This window comes from Danio rerio, chromosome 4 (genome assembly GCF_049306965.1).
Source record: "Danio rerio strain Tuebingen ecotype United States chromosome 4, GRCz12tu, whole genome shotgun sequence".
NCBI classification, from domain to species: Eukaryota; Metazoa; Chordata; class Actinopteri; order Cypriniformes; family Danionidae; genus Danio; species Danio rerio.
Window position 1 is genome coordinate 46,528,322 of NC_133179.1, and position 17,719 is coordinate 46,546,040.

The following is a 17,719-nucleotide window of genomic DNA, read 5'->3' on the forward strand; positions in this document are numbered from 1 at the left end:
AGTATAACAGACAATAAGTTTATACATTATAGGAAATAAAGGCAAGCAATCAGTCAATATACAGAATGTAGGCTACGTGGTTACATTAATCATTAACTTATCTTTGCGCTCAGCCAAAACACGTTACCTGAGAACAAGTAATAGATTCCAATGACCAAAGTCAGGGAATATGTCGTTAGATAAAGACAACAAGATAAATGAAATATCCCGTTTAATAAATATAGTGAGATTAGATCCAGCGGGAGATGCTTGATGAGAAGTCCGACTAGCAGAGCTCTCATCTGGGTAGATGGGCTGAGTGTGATTAAATGTTGAATGTGATGAGTTTTCAACAATACTAAATTGAAACTTTATTTTTTACATGGTTTAATATTTTTTTTGTTATTAAAATTGAAGTTCCTGTTTCAAAGCTTACAGATAGATGGCTAATTTGTATGTCATTGACACTTTTGGCACTTTTTTGGAGTATTTTCATAAGTTTTGTTTTTTCCTGTAAATGATTCAATAAATACCGTACCGTGACATTCATACCGAGGTATTACCGTACCGTGAAATTCTGATATCGTTACATCCCTAGTACTAATATAATGGAATACCTGTCAAATTCACGATTTCTATATCACTCTATGGTCTTCTCACACACACGCGATTGCAAAATGGCGTCAGCGCACTGTAAACGCAATGCAACATGCGGTCTGACTTTAACACACTCTTAAACACACTAACACACTAAATAACAACTATTTTGCAGGTACAACTTGATTTAGTACAACTAAAATCACTTTTAAACTGTTTAGGAATCATAACATACTGTATTTTAATCTTTTTGTTCAAATTTGCTCCTCTATTATTCTGCCAACCGGTCTCGTCTCAGCTCTGTCTCTCTCTCCCAGCAAGCTGGGAGGGGCGGAGCTAACAACCCGCTCCTATGATTGGTTGTTACTTTACCTCAAACTACATTTGTATACATGAATTTTATTTCGTTTATCATATTTATAAAGACTTGTAGATATAATAATAATATGATTATTCTGCTCTAAATATTATTATAAATAAAAATTTTACTATTTCACTAGGGTTACTTATGTTTCTGCAACTATTTTTGGTAAGATGACTTTCAGCTTTGCCTGATTTATACTTCTGCGTCAAGTGACCAGCGTAACCCACGGCGCAGGCAACGCGCGTGGCTGTGCATTTATACTTCTGTGCGCTGTCTCTGTTGGTCTGCATTAACACTTCTGAAACACTAATTGGCAGTGAGGTGTAAATCTTCCTCTGTGTCGAGTTTCTTTGCGGCTTTTTTGCTTTTCCTGAACACTTCCGGGATGTACAAGTGGCTCAAACTCGCTCATTTTGATGCAGGAACCGGCGGACGTGCAACAACTTTAACTATGAGGTTAATACACAACAAAACTTTCCACCCGGAGCTCCTTCATGGGACTCCACACTTGTAAACAATCGCTCGCGCCATTCGCGCGGCTCTCGGTCCCGCCCAGACTCGTCAGCGCTACCAAGCCAACCAATCACAGAGCTTACGCTACGCGTCGTTGCGACGTGTAGTTACATTTTTTGAGAGGTGCACGTCAGTGACGGCCACGGTGAAGGGCTATGCGTCAGCGCCGTAGCATACACCGGCGTTTTACGCAGAAGTATAAATCAGCCTTCAACCACACGGCCACCGCGTCATGTATTTTCCTTCTTCTCTGGTGGAGGCCTGACTGTGGCACATAATTGTATATGTATGTTTCTGCAACTATTTTCGGTAAGATGACTTTCAATTTTGTCGTATGAACGAAAGATCAAATGAACCACAAAAAATTCGAAAAGATTCGATGGACTCGGCCACCCCGTCTTGTATGTACTCACTTTCCTGTTGGGGGCTGTACTATGGCATTTCTGTATGTATTTGCTGCTATTTTCGGTAAAGATGACGTAAAATTTTGCAACAACATCCTTCAAAACGATAAGAGCGTGCGAGTAAAACACTTTCCACGGAAGCACCGGCCTCTTTCAAACGCCAGAGGATTTGAACGACAAGGATGGGATTCGATGGACTCTTCCACCTCGTCATGTATGTACTCACTTTCATGATGGGGGCTGGACTATGGCATATATGTTTGTATTTGCAGCTATTTTCGATAAAGATGACATAAAATTTTGCAACAACATCCTTAAAAACGCTAAAAGAGTGAGAGTAACAGAACTTCCGCAGAAACACCATGATCTCTCGAAAGCCAGAACATATGAACGACGAGGATGGGATTCGAACCCACGAAGCAGAGCACAATGGATTAGCAGTCCATCACCTTAACCACTCAGCCACCTCGTCACATATTTTACTTCTTCTCTGGTAGAGGCCGGACTGTGGCACATATTTATATATGTATGTTTCTGCAACTATTTTCGGTAAGATGACTTTCAGTTTTGCCGTATGAACGACAGAGCAAATGAACGACAAAAATGGGATTCGATGGACTCGGCCACCCCGTCATGTATGTACTCACTTTCCTGTTGGGGGCTGGACTACGGCATTTCTGTATATATTGGCTGCTGTTTTCGGTAAAGATGACGTTAAATTTTGCAACAACATCCTTCAAAACGATAAGAGCGTGCGAGTAAAACACCTTCCACGGAAGCACCGGCCTCTTTCAAACGCCAGAGCATTTGAACGACAAGGATGGGATTCGATGGACTCTTCCACCTCATCATGTATGTACTCACTTTCTTGATGGGGGCTGGACTATGGCATATGTTTGTATTTGTAGCTATTTTAGATAAAGTGGAGATAAAATTTTGCAACAACATCCTTCAAAACGTTAAAAGAGTGAGAGAACTTCTACAGAAACACCATAATCTCTCAAATAACAGAACACACAAACGACGAGGATGGGATTCGAACCCACGCGTGCAGAGCACAATGGATTAGCAGTCCATCGCCTTAACCACTCGGCCACCTCGTCACATACTTTCCTTCTTCTCTGGTTGAGGCCGGACTGTGGCACATATTTGTATATGTATGTTTCTGCAACTATTTTCGGTAAGATGACTTTCAATTTTGCCGTATGATCGACAGAGCAAATGAACGTAAAAATGGGATTCGATGGACTCGGCCACCCCGTCATGTATGTACTCACTTTCCTGTTGGGGGCTGGACTACGGCATTTCTGTTTATATTGGCTGCTATTTTCGGTAAAGATGACGTTAAATTTTGCAACAACATCCTTCAAAACGATAAGAGCGTGAGAGTAAAACACCTTCCACGGAAGCACCGGCCTCTTTCAAACGCCAGAGCATTTGAACGACAAAGATGGGATTCGATGGACTCTTCCACCTCGTCATATATGAACTCACTTTCATGATGGGGGCTGGACTATGGCATATATGTTTGTATTTTCAGCTATTTTCGATAAAGATGACATAAAATTTTGCAACAACATCCTTTAAAACGCTAAAAGAATGAGAATAAACGAACTTCTACAGAAACACCATGATCTCTCGAATGCCGGATCAAATAAGCAACAAGTATGGGATTCAAACCCACTCGTGCAGTGCACAATGGACTAGCAGTCCATCGCCTTAACCACACGGCCAACACGTCATGTATTTTCCTTTTTCTCTGATGGAGGCCGGACTTTGGCACATAATTGTATATGTATGTTTCAGCAACTTTTTTCGGTAAGATGACTTTCAGTTTTGCCGTATGAACGAAAGATCAAATGAACGACAAAAATGGGATTCAATGGACTCGGCCACCCCGTCATGTATGTACTCACTTTCCTGTTGGGGGCTGGACTATAGCATTTCTGTATGTATTTGCTGCTATTTTCGGTAAAGATGACGTTAAATTTTGCAACAACATCCCTTAAAACGATAAGAGCGTGCGAGTAAAACACCTTCCACGGAAGCACCGGCCTCTTTCAAACGCCAGAGCATTTGAACGACAAGGATGGGATTCGATGGACTCTTCCACCTCATCATGTATGTACTCACTTTCTTGATGGGGGCTGGACTATGGCATGTTTGTATTTGCAGCTATTTTCGATAAAGTGGACATAAAATTTTGCAACAACATCCTTCAAAAAGCTAAAAGAGTGAGAGAACTTCTACAGAAACACCATAATCTCTCAAATAACAGAACACACAAACGACGAGGATGGGATTCGAACCCACGCGTGCAGAGCACAATGGATTAGCAGTCCATCGCCTTAACCACTCGGCCACCTCGTCACATACTTTCCTTCTTCTCTGGTTGAGGCCGGACTGTGGCACATATTTGTATATGTATGTTTCTGCAACTATTTTCGGTAAGATGACTTTCAATTTTGCCGTATGAACGACAGAGCAAATGAACGTAAAAATGGGATTCGATGGACTCGGCCACCCCATCATGTATGTACTCACTTTCCTGTTGGGGGCTGGACTACGGCATTTCTGTATGTATTTGCTGCTATTTTCGGTAAAGATGACGTTAAATTTTGCAACAACATCCTTTAAAACGATAAGAGCGTGAGAGTAAAACACCTTCCACGGAAGCACCGACCTCTTTCAAACGCCAGAGCTTTTGAACGACAAGGATGGGATTCGATGGACTCTTCCACCTCGTCATGTATGTACTCACTTTTATGGTGGGGGCTGGACTATGGCATATGTTTGTATTTGCAGCTATTTTCGATAAAGTGGACATAAAATTTTGCAACAACATCCTTCAAAACGCTAAAAGAGTGAGAGAACTTCAGCAGAAACACCATAATCTCTCAAACACCAGAACATACAAGCAACGAGGATGGGATTCGAATCCACGCGTGCAGAGCACAATGGATTAGCAGTCCATCGCCTTAACCACTCGGCCACCACGTCACGTACTTTACATCTTCTCTGGTGGAGGCCGGACTGTGGCACATATGTGTATATGTATGTTTCTGCAACTATTTTCGGTAAGGTGACTTTCAATTTTGCCGTATGATCGACAGAGCTAATGAACGACAAAAATGGGATTCGATAGACTCGGCCACCCCGTCATGTATGTACTCACTTTCCTGTTGGGGGTTGGACTACGCCATTTCTGTATATATTGGCTGCTGTTTTCGGTAAAGATGACGGTAAATTTTGCAACAATATCCTTCAAAACGATAAGAGCGTGCGAGTAAAACACCTTCCACGGAAGCACCGGCCTCTTTCAAACGCCCGAGCTTTTGAACGACAAGGATGGGATTCGATTGACCCTTCCACCTCGTCATGTATGTACTCACTTTCCTGTTGGGGGCTGGACTATGGCATATATGTTTGTATTTGCAGCTATTTTCGATAAAGATGACTTAAAATTTTGCAACAACATCCTTCAAAACACTAAAAGAGTGAGAGTAAAAGTACTTCTACAGAAACACCATAAAATCTCTCGAATGCCAGAACATATGAGCGACGAGGATGGGATTCAAACCCACGTGTGCAGAGCACAATGGATTAGCAGTCCATTGCCTTAACCACTCGGCCACCACGTCATGTATTTTCTTTCTTCTCTGGTGGAGGCCGGACAGTGGCACATAATTGTAAATGTTTGTTTCTGCAACTATTTTCGGTAAGATGACTTTCAGTTTTGCCGTATGAACGACAGAGTAAATGAACGACAAAAATGGGATTCGATGGACTCGGCCACCCCATCATGTATGCTATTTTCGGTAAAGATGACGTTAAATTTTGCAACAACATCCTTCAAAACGATAAGAGTGTGTGAGTAAAACACCTTCCACGGAAGCACCGGCCTCTTTCAAATGCCAGAGCATTTGAGCGACAAGGATGGGATTAGATGGACTCTTCCACCTCGTCATGTATGTACTCACTTTCATGATGGGGGCTGGACTATGGCATATATGTTTGTATTTGCAGCTCTTTTTTTATAAAGGTGACATAAAATTTTGCAACAACATCCTTCAAACCGCTAAGAGAGTGCGAGTAAAACACCTTTCACAAAAGCATCGGCCTCTTTCAAACGCCAAAGCATTTGAACGACAAGGATGGGATTCGATTGGCTTGGCCACTTTGTAATAAAATTTTGCAACAACATCCTTCAAAACGCTAAAAGAGTGAGAGTAAAACAAGTTCCACAGAAGCACCAGGCTCTCTCGAATGCCAGGACATATAGCGACGAGGATGGGATTTAAAGAGCACAATGGATTAGCAATGCCAGCTGCTGAAGGATTGTCCATCAATATTTCACAAATGTTGAAGATAAGAGCCAATCGGAGCGATTGGGTCCAACATTGTAGCCAATCACGTTGCAGCGTCTCAACATTTGCAGCCAATCGCGGACCGTAGTTCTCAACATTTTCAACATTTGACCAATCAGAGTCATGGCAATGTTAAAGCTGGGGAAGGAACCATTCCAAGATTCACCGCTAGGTGTGCAGTCAAACAGGTTAGTCAGATGTCAATCGATTTTCCGAACTGAGCCGAAGGTACACGAAGGAAAAACAGGGTCATCTGGAGGCGGGTCAGAGGTCAAAAAAGTTTCTTGACCTTCAGTGATTTTCGACAAACAGCATCATTCGACAGAGCACAGCATCGTTTTGTTAAAAAGTTCAGGATTTTTTTTTCTGATAGTGATTTCTTAAAAAAGATAAGAAAATCTACATAATTGCACGTATTAATGTTTTAGTGTTTTGTATTTCAAATTTGGATACTTTAATCTAAAACCGTTTAATTTATAGGAGAAAAAATGTCTGAAAAATTCCACAAAGCCATGTCAGACGCTGACTGGATTTCACGTCTGAAAAAGTTTGCCAGCACAGGAGTTTGGCCATCAGATGAGGGCAACAGGAACAGGCCAGCTCCTCGATAAAAAAAGTGGCTTGAGATTTATCAAAGGGTGTTTATTTCGTTTACATGATATAACGTTTGTTGAAATTTGCTTAACTTGTTAAGCTTCAGTACATTCAGTACAGTATCTATGTAAAACATGTCATACTTGTTTTTAAATATTAATGTGTTTTAAATTGCATGTATTTTGAGATTTACGTCGAATAATTTACTATAGTTTGACCGTTTATGAGAGTGATTTTAAAAGGTGGGGGAATGGATTATGAATGTACAATACATGCTGTGAGTTTACCTGCAAGCTGTGTGACAAGCGTGCGTGCGTAAAATTTTAGTACAACACCCTAGTCTTTTGTTTCAAGTATATCAGTATCTAGCAAGATGCCCAAACTTCTGACGTACGAAAACGTTCCTTTATCGAAGTAGTTCACAACTATCCATTAACAGAATTTGTAATGTAGTCAAATGTGTAGTTGGTCAACGGATGCTAGCGACAATGTTTTTCCCCCCTGTAGTTCAGTGTTTTGTTTTGTCTTGGACAAACGCAGCTGCATAAATCCTAAAGTTTTAAATAAAAGTGAAACTATCAACAAAAAGCTTGACCGCTTTCAAGCTACAAATACAAGCACTGTCATTTACAGCTCATTGCTGCCTAATGGTGTTAATGGAAGTTTTTACCAGTATTATGTAATGTATGAGTGAATGGTCTTTTCCAGAAAAATTCCAGAACATCGTTGCCTGTGTGAACAGTACATGTTTTAACTTACTGGTAAAGACGTTCCAGATATTTTCTGGATATTTACCAGGTAACACTGTGTGAAAGGGTCGTTTATAGACGTTTATTAGCCTTGGTCTTAACATTAATATTAATTTGTGCCTATTCCACATAAAAAAAAAAACGGTTTAACTCTGTTTTGTTTGGGAACTCGTGTGGTCAGAATCTTTATTGGGCAGCGTTCAGCACAAGCTGTTTAAACAGTGGACTAGTACAGTCAGATAATTTTCCATCGAACTGTGTCATAGCTCATTACCACGAGGTTGACCTGATTTTAGCCCTCCTTGATGCCCACATTGCCCAAATGCACCGCACTGCTTTCGCCTTAGCTCGCCTCCAGCTCCTCTTTGAAAATTAATGACTTCTGGCTACTTTGACAGTCTCGCCAACAACGCTTGAACGCACTGTAAGAGTCAATCTCATGTTTACTGCCTGTTTAGTGAGGTACTTACAATATTTGGCATGCCTGTTTTTTAACCAACTCACTGATTTCACTAACTTCAAGTTGTTGTTAATTGCATCTTAGCAATTTCAAGTCATTTTTATTAATAAAGTGCCTATGCAATGCAGATTGTGTCAAAGAAGCTTTACAGTGATGAACAGGGAAATGATCAAATCCAGATAACAAAATGTAATTGTTGAGAGATGTTTTCAAAACAAAAATTGCACAATTGATTCATTGATAGTTTGTTTGACTGACTGTTGATTTATTGTCTGAATTGAATGATTTTACTCACGTTTTGTTTGTATGCAGCAATTTCAAGTCATTATTAATGTACATTTAAAACACTATGTTGTATGTTGTGCTATGTATTGTGTGTAAGTTCCAGTACGCTTTAAACACTTTAGTCGTGATATGCTAGTAGTAGTAGTAGGTTGTGGATGACCGTGTAACAGTAGATTACATGTGTCTCATAATGTATGATTTGCAGTTGTGTATTGTAAAGGCGAGTACTCTTTAACCACCTCAGTCTTGGTAATGTAGCATAGTGCTGTGTTTGTGTGTTGTGTATGATCGTGTACCTCTGAAACACACTGGTCCCTCTAATGCAGAGAACTGACATGTTGTGTGTGTTGTAAAATTACTGTCCTAATAATTCAATAGGTCCCTATATAGACCAATTATGTAATAGGCGGGAACATTTTTGGAAGGGCCGTGGCTGTCCTTGTACACCACCATAATATCATACAGTATAATGATCCATTTTAATGTGTGTATAGATAATCCAAAGTGATGTATGAGATCTGCAGAGGAAAACAAAATTTTTGATATGTTTATTATATCTGTAGGACATCGGGAAAGGGGTGTCCCCTTATACCACCACCCAACTTTTTTGGTGATCAAAGTCCTTCTATACTACAAAAACCATTATGTGTGTGTTTGTGTGTGTTTGTTTGTGTGTGTGTGTGTGTGTGTGTGTGTGTGTGTGTGTGTGTGTGTGTGTGTGTGTGTGTGTGTGTGTGTGTGTGTGTAACTGTGGCTGAATGTGCAGATGTGTCCACAGACGTGCTGAATGTGTGTGTGCTGTGTGTGTTGTGATTGAGAGAGCGTCTGGTCTGTGTTCAGAAGCTCCTCCTCAGTGTCTCTGTGTTGGTCTTGATGGAGCAGAAGCCTTTATTTCTCTGAGCGCAGCAGGAAAGCTTCAGCTAAACTGTGTGTTTTCCTACTTTAGTCAATCCAACACTGAAAACTCCTCATCTAGTCAAGAGTTACAGGCTTATTACTGGACACAGACATTACTGAGCTTGATTTATTTGCTTTATTAAGCATTAATAATCCACAGTTGTGCTTGTGAACATCAGTTAATGCACTGTGAGTCAACAAGAACTAACAGAGAACAACTTTACTGTCATCAACTAACATGAACAGATCAATAAATACTGGAATAAATGTGTTTTTATTGTTCAGTTCAAGTCAAATCATGAAGAAGAAGAAGACCAGAAGAGCAGAAACAAACGTCACACTTCATTTCTCCTTTATTCATTGAGCTGCTGGATTTCTCTACAGTTGATTCAAGATTTGACAGAGATTCAGACAGGATTCAGACATTTCCATGTTCATCATCACATTCTAATATCAGCAGTGGATTTGACATTGACTTTTATTATTTGTGCTCAAACAACAGAGAAACAATGAAGAAGATCAATCTGTAGACAAGAATGAGCTGATCTGAACACAGCAGCATCCTGGAGGACACTTCATCAACATCAATGATGACACTGATGAAGACTGACACACACACACACACTCACACACATAACAGTGAACACATACACACACACACAGGCACACGCGCACACACACATACACGCACGCACGCACACAAACACACACGCACGCACACAAACACGCACACGCACAAAAAGCACGCACACACACACACACGCACGAAAGCACGCACACACAAACACACACACAAACAGACTTTCTCTCTCACACACACATGCACATGGACACACACACACACACACACTGTATGCCGTGCACACACAAACACAAATACAGACTCTCTCACACACACACACACACAAACATACACAGCAAATTCATTAGTGTTAAATTTCAAGTGTTGTGGTAATTCAGAGTAAAGTGTTAAAATTCTAGAGTTAGATAAAGGTAAAATAACCCTCTCGGCGTTAGAAGCTGATTTGCCTCCTTGTCACACAGAGTAACATGTATCTACCTTTGTAGAAAACCCTTGTATTTGAGAAACTAATCAGAGTGTCTGAAATCTCACCACACCCTCATTCACCTGACCCTTAAATTAGTCAATTAGTTTAGTCCACTAGACAGAGGGAATGACCACAAATAAGTGAATTCAGACACCTGCTGTTGAACACCTGCTGTTAACAAGCACAATCACTGAAGGAATAAGAAACTGAAGGAAGAAATAAAACTACAGACAAAAAATATTTCATTTGACCTCACCATCATAGAGATCAGAGGCTGCTTATTTGAGCTCTTGAAGCTTTACTCTTATATCCTAATGTTTCTCTGACTGTTATAGCTGTGTTTCTAAAACTTGTCAGCTATAGCAAGAAAGATCAAGAGAAACTATACTGTTTATGCTTAATTGTTATAGATATAATTTCAGGTGTTTAATGAGTTGATTCATAAAGATATGCAAATATAGTTGTATTAAAACTGCATGGGACAATACTCCTGGCAGTCTGCTGCTCTTCATAGAAGATACAACAAAAAAATAGGATGCAATTAATAATTAGAGTGTCATGCACTAAACATTCAAGCTCCAGCTTGCTCATATGACACACAGGCATCAAGAATCAGGATATGAACCTCAACCGTGGTTGCTAAAAAAAAAAAAAAAAAAAGCTGCATAGTTCATGCTGGGTGCCAGCATAGTACAAAGCTCCCAGCATGTATTGCAGCATGAATAAATTATGCAGCTTTATGTTCTTACAATCTCTTTCTTTTCCTTTATTTTGTGTTGTTTTTGGGAGGTGATATTTCAGTAGAGTTTTTTTTTTTTTACTTGATTTTTATTTTTTTGTTTGTCACCATTATTGAGATTCAAAGACTAACTGTTGATGTCTGTGTGTTTTTAAGTTTTGCCATAGATCATACATTCTTATTGTAAATATTGGTTTTATATTATTGGAGTTTCAGTGGTTCCATTTATGTATATTATTTATTTCTCACACATATCACATATGATATTCAATTAGAAAACAAGCAGGAATGGAAGGCTATGTTATCATAAATAATCTCTTTAGACTGATACTTTAACTTTCTTTAGGCTTTTCATGCTATATGTAAAAATAGTGTAATTAACACTAACTATAGCAGCCAAAATAAAAGACATTTATAGTAAGAAGTTGAAGAGCCTGACTAAAGCAGACTCTGTCCTCTATCATGGTGACTTCAAATGAACAACAGAAATTTCATTAAGAGCTTTTGTTCACATGACAGAAATAAAGTCAAAGGTCAGTAATAGGTGAAGCTCCATGATAAGTTGTTTATTTGATGAGTTTTTTTTAAAGATGTAAAAAATGACATTTTTTTACTGTGTAATTTGTTTTATTTTTATTGATTATTATTTTATTTAGAGTTTTTTTTCTCAGTTGATTTCATCTTTGGTTTTGGCTTATGATTTTCTGTCCTTCAGTGATTCTGCTTGTTAACAGTTGTTCATCAATAATTCTCAATCCTCCTTTAATTAGACACTTAATTGTCTCATTAACTTCATCACTGTCTGAGTGTTCAGCCCTCTGTAGTGAGGACACTAGTGAGGATTTTGCTCTGGAATTTAAGGCTTACGTGTGTTCGAATGAAAAATACAGACTATGGGATGTATTTTTAACAGAAATATTCTGGAAACTGAATTTACGAATGTAAAATGTTGAAAACAGCAGATTACTGGCAACCACTGCTGCCAGTATTTTGACATACATTTAACAGATATTTTACACAATAAGAGTTTGCTAATTAACACTCTGGGTGTTAAAAAATTTAACACTTTCAAAAGTGTTATTTTAACACTTATAGTGGTTCCCATATAAACACTGAGGGAGTGTTCATTTTAACTCTAAGGTAGTTAAATCTACCAAATCTAAAATTTGCAGTGTGAGATCGATAAAAAATACAGACTGTTGAATGTGCTTTTAACAGAAATATTCTGTAAACTGAATTTATGAATGTTAAAAACAGCAGATTACTGGCAACCACAGCTGCTGGTATTTTTCCGTAAAATCTAAAAATGAAAAAAAAGAAAGAAAAACAGCAAAACAGTTTTTGTGTCACCATTGTGGAGGATAATAGCGTCTCTGTTCAAGTCCAAGATGAACTGAGAAAATGTGATGTTATGCTGTATCTTCTTTTGTTTAAAGGTAACTGTGTAGTTACTAATGCCGTCAAAATCTGTTTGCTAGTTGCAATCACACATGAAAACATTATTGCATCTAAAGACTTTACATTTTTTTGCACTAAGCTATGATTTTGTAAAATAAACAATGCATTAGTTCATGAAATATGGTTATTTTTTGTAAATTTATACAGTTAAATAAAACTTCCATGTTTTTCACAGAAAGATTCTGGCAACCACAGCTGCTAGTATTTTTTCGGAAATTTAACAGATATTTTACACAATAAGAGTTTGCTAATTAACACTCTCTTGGTGTTGACAATGTTAACACGTTCAAAAGTGTTATTTTTAACACTTATAGTGGTTCCCATATAAACTCTAAGGAAGTGTTAATTTTAACTCCAAGGTAGTTTAATCTACTATCTAAAATTTGCTGTGTAGAGGGATCAGTTAGACCTGTATCTACAACAGAGTGTGAACAAAATGCCTCATATGAGAAGCCTAAAAGGGAATGAAGATTACCAAAAAAAAATTACAGACTTTGTCATTAGTTGAATTCTTGAACTGATAAAAACAAAGTGCTGTTTTGATGTTCAAAATGCAGTAACTTTAAAGCAAGTTAGAGAATATGGTGTTTGCTAGTTAAATGTTTAAATATGTTGTGTTTAGGTAAGTTTAAGAAAACTTAGATTGATAGTCTTTATCCAACTCTGGGGGGGATGTCATGTACTATAATTGCATCTGTGTCTTTAAGATGGGAAACAGGTGGCATGATGGGAAGTTTTGTAATGTTACGGAGTTCATACACACAAGAGAAGTAAAGAGTGGTGGTAAAATGTTAACCTGCGTGTGGTTGATTTAATTCATAAGTATGTTTGATCTATAAATACTTGATGATAAGACACACATACATACCACCTGTAGATCACGCAGGTGTGTTTTAGTAAAGTGAAAGAGCTCAGATTGTGTTCCTGCTGCACAAGAGCGTCTGTACTTCTGCATGTGAGTTTAACACTTCTACATTATGCTGATTTGTGGGGATGATGAAGGGGTTTTATATGTGTGAGTGTGATTTAAATGTCTGATCCTAAAGATTAAATCCTCAAACACAGATTAAACACTGAGTCAAACACGCTCATTTAAACACTGTGTCTAAAAGCTTTATTTTTAATCCCTTTAAAGTGTTTGTTCTCTTCTATTTCAGACTGACTCAATAGTTTCAATAATTCAGCATTACATATAACTCTAAACATTTAGAGCCACAAAATCAAAAGTAAAGTTAAAGCAGACCTTCCAGTTGAACAGGAAGAAAAAGCTGCCGAAAAACAGGTTTTTTCAAGAGGTGGTTCAGTGTGTTTTGAGGCTTTGTTGTGTTCACTTATTTTAATTATTAAAATGCTGACGTTCACTAAACAAATGACATTTAACCCTTAACTGTCAGCAGATGTTTTAGTACTAACTCAATATCTTAGTTAATATATATAATGTCACACGACCAAGTATATATCATATATATGAAAAGTATGAGGTGTCAGAAGCAGACCAGTTGAACAGGAAGAAAAAATGCTGAAAAACAAGCTGACATTCCTTAAACAAAACTGTATTTAACCCTTTACTGTCAGAGTAATTCATTACAACTTGTATATTAAAACAACAACAACTGCACAATAGTTATAAATTGAGTTGAAATGGAGGTAAAGTTGCTTCATATTCGTACATTTGTTCATTTTGGCTATTTTAAATACTGGCTCTGAAATGGTGCGTAAGAATGACTAAAACACAACATTAGTTTGGTTTATTTGACTGTGACTGTTGTACTTTGATAGTTGTTGGCTGATTATGTGATTTATTGAGGTAAAGTTGATTTTCGCACATTCATACTTTCTCCTTAATAATATCACTTCAGAAAATGATTCTGTGCTAATTCGAAATAGTAAAATCATATTATATTATTATATAATGACTATCAAAGTACAATATTCAGTCAATTAAACAGTGCTAATGTTATGTTGAAGTCAATCTTATGTGCCATTTCAGAGCCAGTATTTAAAGTAGCCTGTTATAAGATGTTACAGTACCAAAGCGAACGAATATAAAAACAACTTTAACTCAATATTTCACTATTTTGAATTGGCACCGAATAATTTTTTAAAGTGATATTATTAAGGAGAAAGTCTGTGTTATGTGTAAATAAGGGTCAGAGAGGATCCAAGTGCAAGTGACAAAAATGGTTTATTTATATCTGACAAATAGACCAGGGGCCTGTTTCAGTAAGGAGGTTCAAACAACTCGGAGTTTAAACTTGAACTCTGAGTTGATTTACTGAGAGATTAAAAACTCTGAGTTTTCGGTTTCAGAATAGATGATATGAGCTGGGTCAATCAACTTTGAGTAGACCAACTCAGAGTTAAGCGCGCACACCGTGACTATAAAAAGGCATTATCAATTGAGCGCAGATATTACGAGTGACCATGGCAACATCTTAAAAAAAGAGATCACCTTTTCTTTCTCCGGCTGAACTTGATCTGCTCATGCAAAGTTATAGCAAATATGAGTGTATATAGCCTATTTAAAAAGAAGCAACCATCAGTGAAACAGAGACAGTTAGCGTGGGAAAACAGCTGCTCAAGTTAATGTGTAATTTTTCATTTTAAGTAGGTTATTTAAACATTTAAGTATAATAAAATACGTAATGTAATGTGTGACGTTTATAGCCTTCTTTTTTTCTAAACTTTTATACACTTTTATCAGTTTTAATAGATTTAACAGTGCACTTGTTCTGTGTCTGCCTTTTTATTGATCAAGTGATAGAGGTTTATATAACATTAAGAAGGTAAGCAGTAATAAAATCATTTTTAGACAGAATAATAATCCCTTTAATCTAGTAAGTGCATGTCGAAGGTTAAACTAATTATTTATGAAAAAAAAGGACAAGCCTTGTACGTGACTTTGCTTTGTGTGTGACAAAAATGTAGGCAATAGCTGTGTTTCCATCAAAATATAGGCTATTACATAAATTTGTGCAAAACTGGAATAACGCCTAAAAATAAAGCAGCGTTTTTATCCAAAGAGTCGAAGAGAACACAATCGTCACTTCCTGATTAACTTGCGCCAAATATCAACAGTAAAACAGAATTTAGAATAAGCTGCGTAGAATAAGACGCAGACGTAGAATAAGCTGCGTCAATGATTTTTTATTTGATTAATGTACTTGCGCCTCAGAAGACAATTGACACACAATGAACACGTGGGGGCGTTTGAAGCCATGAGACGCGGAGACACGCTCCAGACGCTCGGCGGTAATTAATAATATACACTGATACTGAAACAGTTAAGGCATTTTAGAATGACTAAAACAACATTTAAGATGTTCTACAGTGTGCTCAGTCTGCTGGTTTGTACATTCACACACATTTAACAAACTTTTTTTAATGGTCATACTGTAATTTGTTAAGTGCACTTCGTAGTTTATGTGCATCTTATCAAATAAAAGTTTAACCTCAGTTATGCACATGTTTTATTATGCGTATTTTCAAAAGTTATGTGAATCATGACGTTTCCATCAATCGTTTTTATGGGCATCTCCAAAATGAGCTCTAAAATAGGTGTGTGGAAACGTAAGGCTAAGGCGAGAAATACGCTTCATCTTTAAAAAAGGGGAGGAGACCGACAGAAACTCAGAGTTTAGAGAATAAAACCTGCTCCGGACCAGGTTAGGTTCACAGAGTAAGTTACCACAGTAACTGACTCTGAGTTAAAGTTACCTCTCTTTCAGAAACAGGCTTGACTTACCCTGATTTCTTGAGTTTAACAAACCTGCCATTTTGAAACGGAAAACCCAGAGTTTCTCTCATTTCAGGGTTAAAATACTCCGAGTTTTCACTTAACCTCCTTTCTGAAACAGGCCCCAGAAAGTGCCAGGCTAGAGGGACGCAGAACACAGGGCAGGAACAGAACAGGGAAACCAGATCCAGATTCTCCTCAGGGCCTGAGCACAGACAGCACACACACATGAGCGATAGTAACGAACTGACACAGACACACAAAAGCGTTGCTCAGATATAGGCACCATGATGAGCCTCAGCTGGCGAACTAATCAGACCAACTGAGTGTCGTCATAACACGTGAGCATAACAAATCCACATGTACAACCAAAACAAAACAAACCCACGTGATCAAACATACACTCCGGAGAAGCGCACAAACCCGCAACCGTGACAGTCTGAACATGCGAATATAAAACCAGTTTTAGCTACTTTTAGCTGAAGATGTTTAGTGAACACACAGATGAAATGATCTTTATTAAACCGACCTGTCTGTGCCTCAGACTCTTCTTTTCTCACTGTAAGCGCCTCTTCTTCAATCTTCACATCTTCACTCTCCAGTTTAACAGAATCCATCTTTCTTCAGTTGATTCAACAGTTGTTTTCTTTCTGATCAATCCAGTATTTTCTGCCTAACTCCGCCAACACTCTTTTTGGGCCATGATGATGGAGTTTTTCATCATAATGCTGAATCAGGAGTTGACTGAGTGGGTGTTTGGGTTTAGGTTTAATTTGGTGGACAGTATCTGGCCTAAGCAGTTCACTTTGTCTCAGACGACCACCAACCTTATAAGTCCAGTAAACTGGTCAAGCTCAGGAGCTAGGGCTAATAATCTACTGTTGGTATGTAAGAGTTTGTTACCCTTTAAGTTCAGCTGGAAAGCACCTGGCTTGTGCCTGCATCAGGACTCAGCTGCAGTCTTGGGCACATACTTTCTCGGGTTTGATTAGTTTGCTTTAACTGCTCTTGAGCTTCATGTTCCACCACCTGATCAAAGCTGTGGTACTGCGAGAATTCTTGCATTATATCAAAGTAGTCTATCGTTGGCAGGCTACAAAAGGTTACACTACTCTTCTCATTAGTAATGTCTAGGACTGATTTCTTTGTATCTTAAGGCCAGGTACTTGAGTCTTGCCACAGAAATTGAGGTCCCTGCTGCCACTGACTGTGAACTGAGAGCTGCTGAAGGGTTTTGCCGTGGGTCTGGGTTTTGCGTGTCGTCTGCTGGATTGTTTTCAGTCAGCTCCTGAATCTCTGCTATTCGTGTACCCACAAACACTTTATATCTGCATGAATCAGACTGGATCCAGGACAAGACTGTCTTTGAGTCACTCCATAAATTAACCTTCTAAATGTTCAGTGTCAGTTCCCTTTCTAGAACTTTTGGTAGATGAGTGCAGCACAAAGATCCAGCCTGGGTACATATAGCTGTTGTTTTGGGGCCACTCGTGATCTGGCTGTGACAAATTCAACCTCAGCTTGGCCT

The 17,719-nt window shown here is 38.4% G+C and overlaps 1 protein-coding gene and 5 non-coding genes across 9 annotated transcripts in view; 1 reads left to right on the forward strand and 5 right to left on the reverse strand.

The window, feature by feature from the left end:
* zgc:174653 overlaps positions 1-17,719 on the forward strand; it is a 954,986-nt gene that overhangs the window by 283,492 nt on the left and 653,775 nt on the right. The window lies entirely within an intron of this gene.
* trnas-gcu (transfer RNA serine (anticodon GCU)) lies at positions 2,249-2,329 on the reverse strand. Its single transcript has one exon. It is a non-coding gene; the product is annotated as a tRNA-Ser (tRNA).
* On the reverse strand, positions 2,879-2,960 carry trnas-gcu (transfer RNA serine (anticodon GCU)). The gene has a single exon. It is a non-coding gene; the product is annotated as a tRNA-Ser (tRNA).
* On the reverse strand, positions 4,146-4,227 carry trnas-gcu (transfer RNA serine (anticodon GCU)). Its single transcript has one exon. It is a non-coding gene; the product is annotated as a tRNA-Ser (tRNA).
* On the reverse strand, positions 4,776-4,857 carry trnas-gcu (transfer RNA serine (anticodon GCU)). Its single transcript has one exon. It is a non-coding gene; the product is annotated as a tRNA-Ser (tRNA).
* Positions 5,417-5,498, reverse strand: trnas-gcu (transfer RNA serine (anticodon GCU)). The gene has a single exon. It is a non-coding gene; the product is annotated as a tRNA-Ser (tRNA).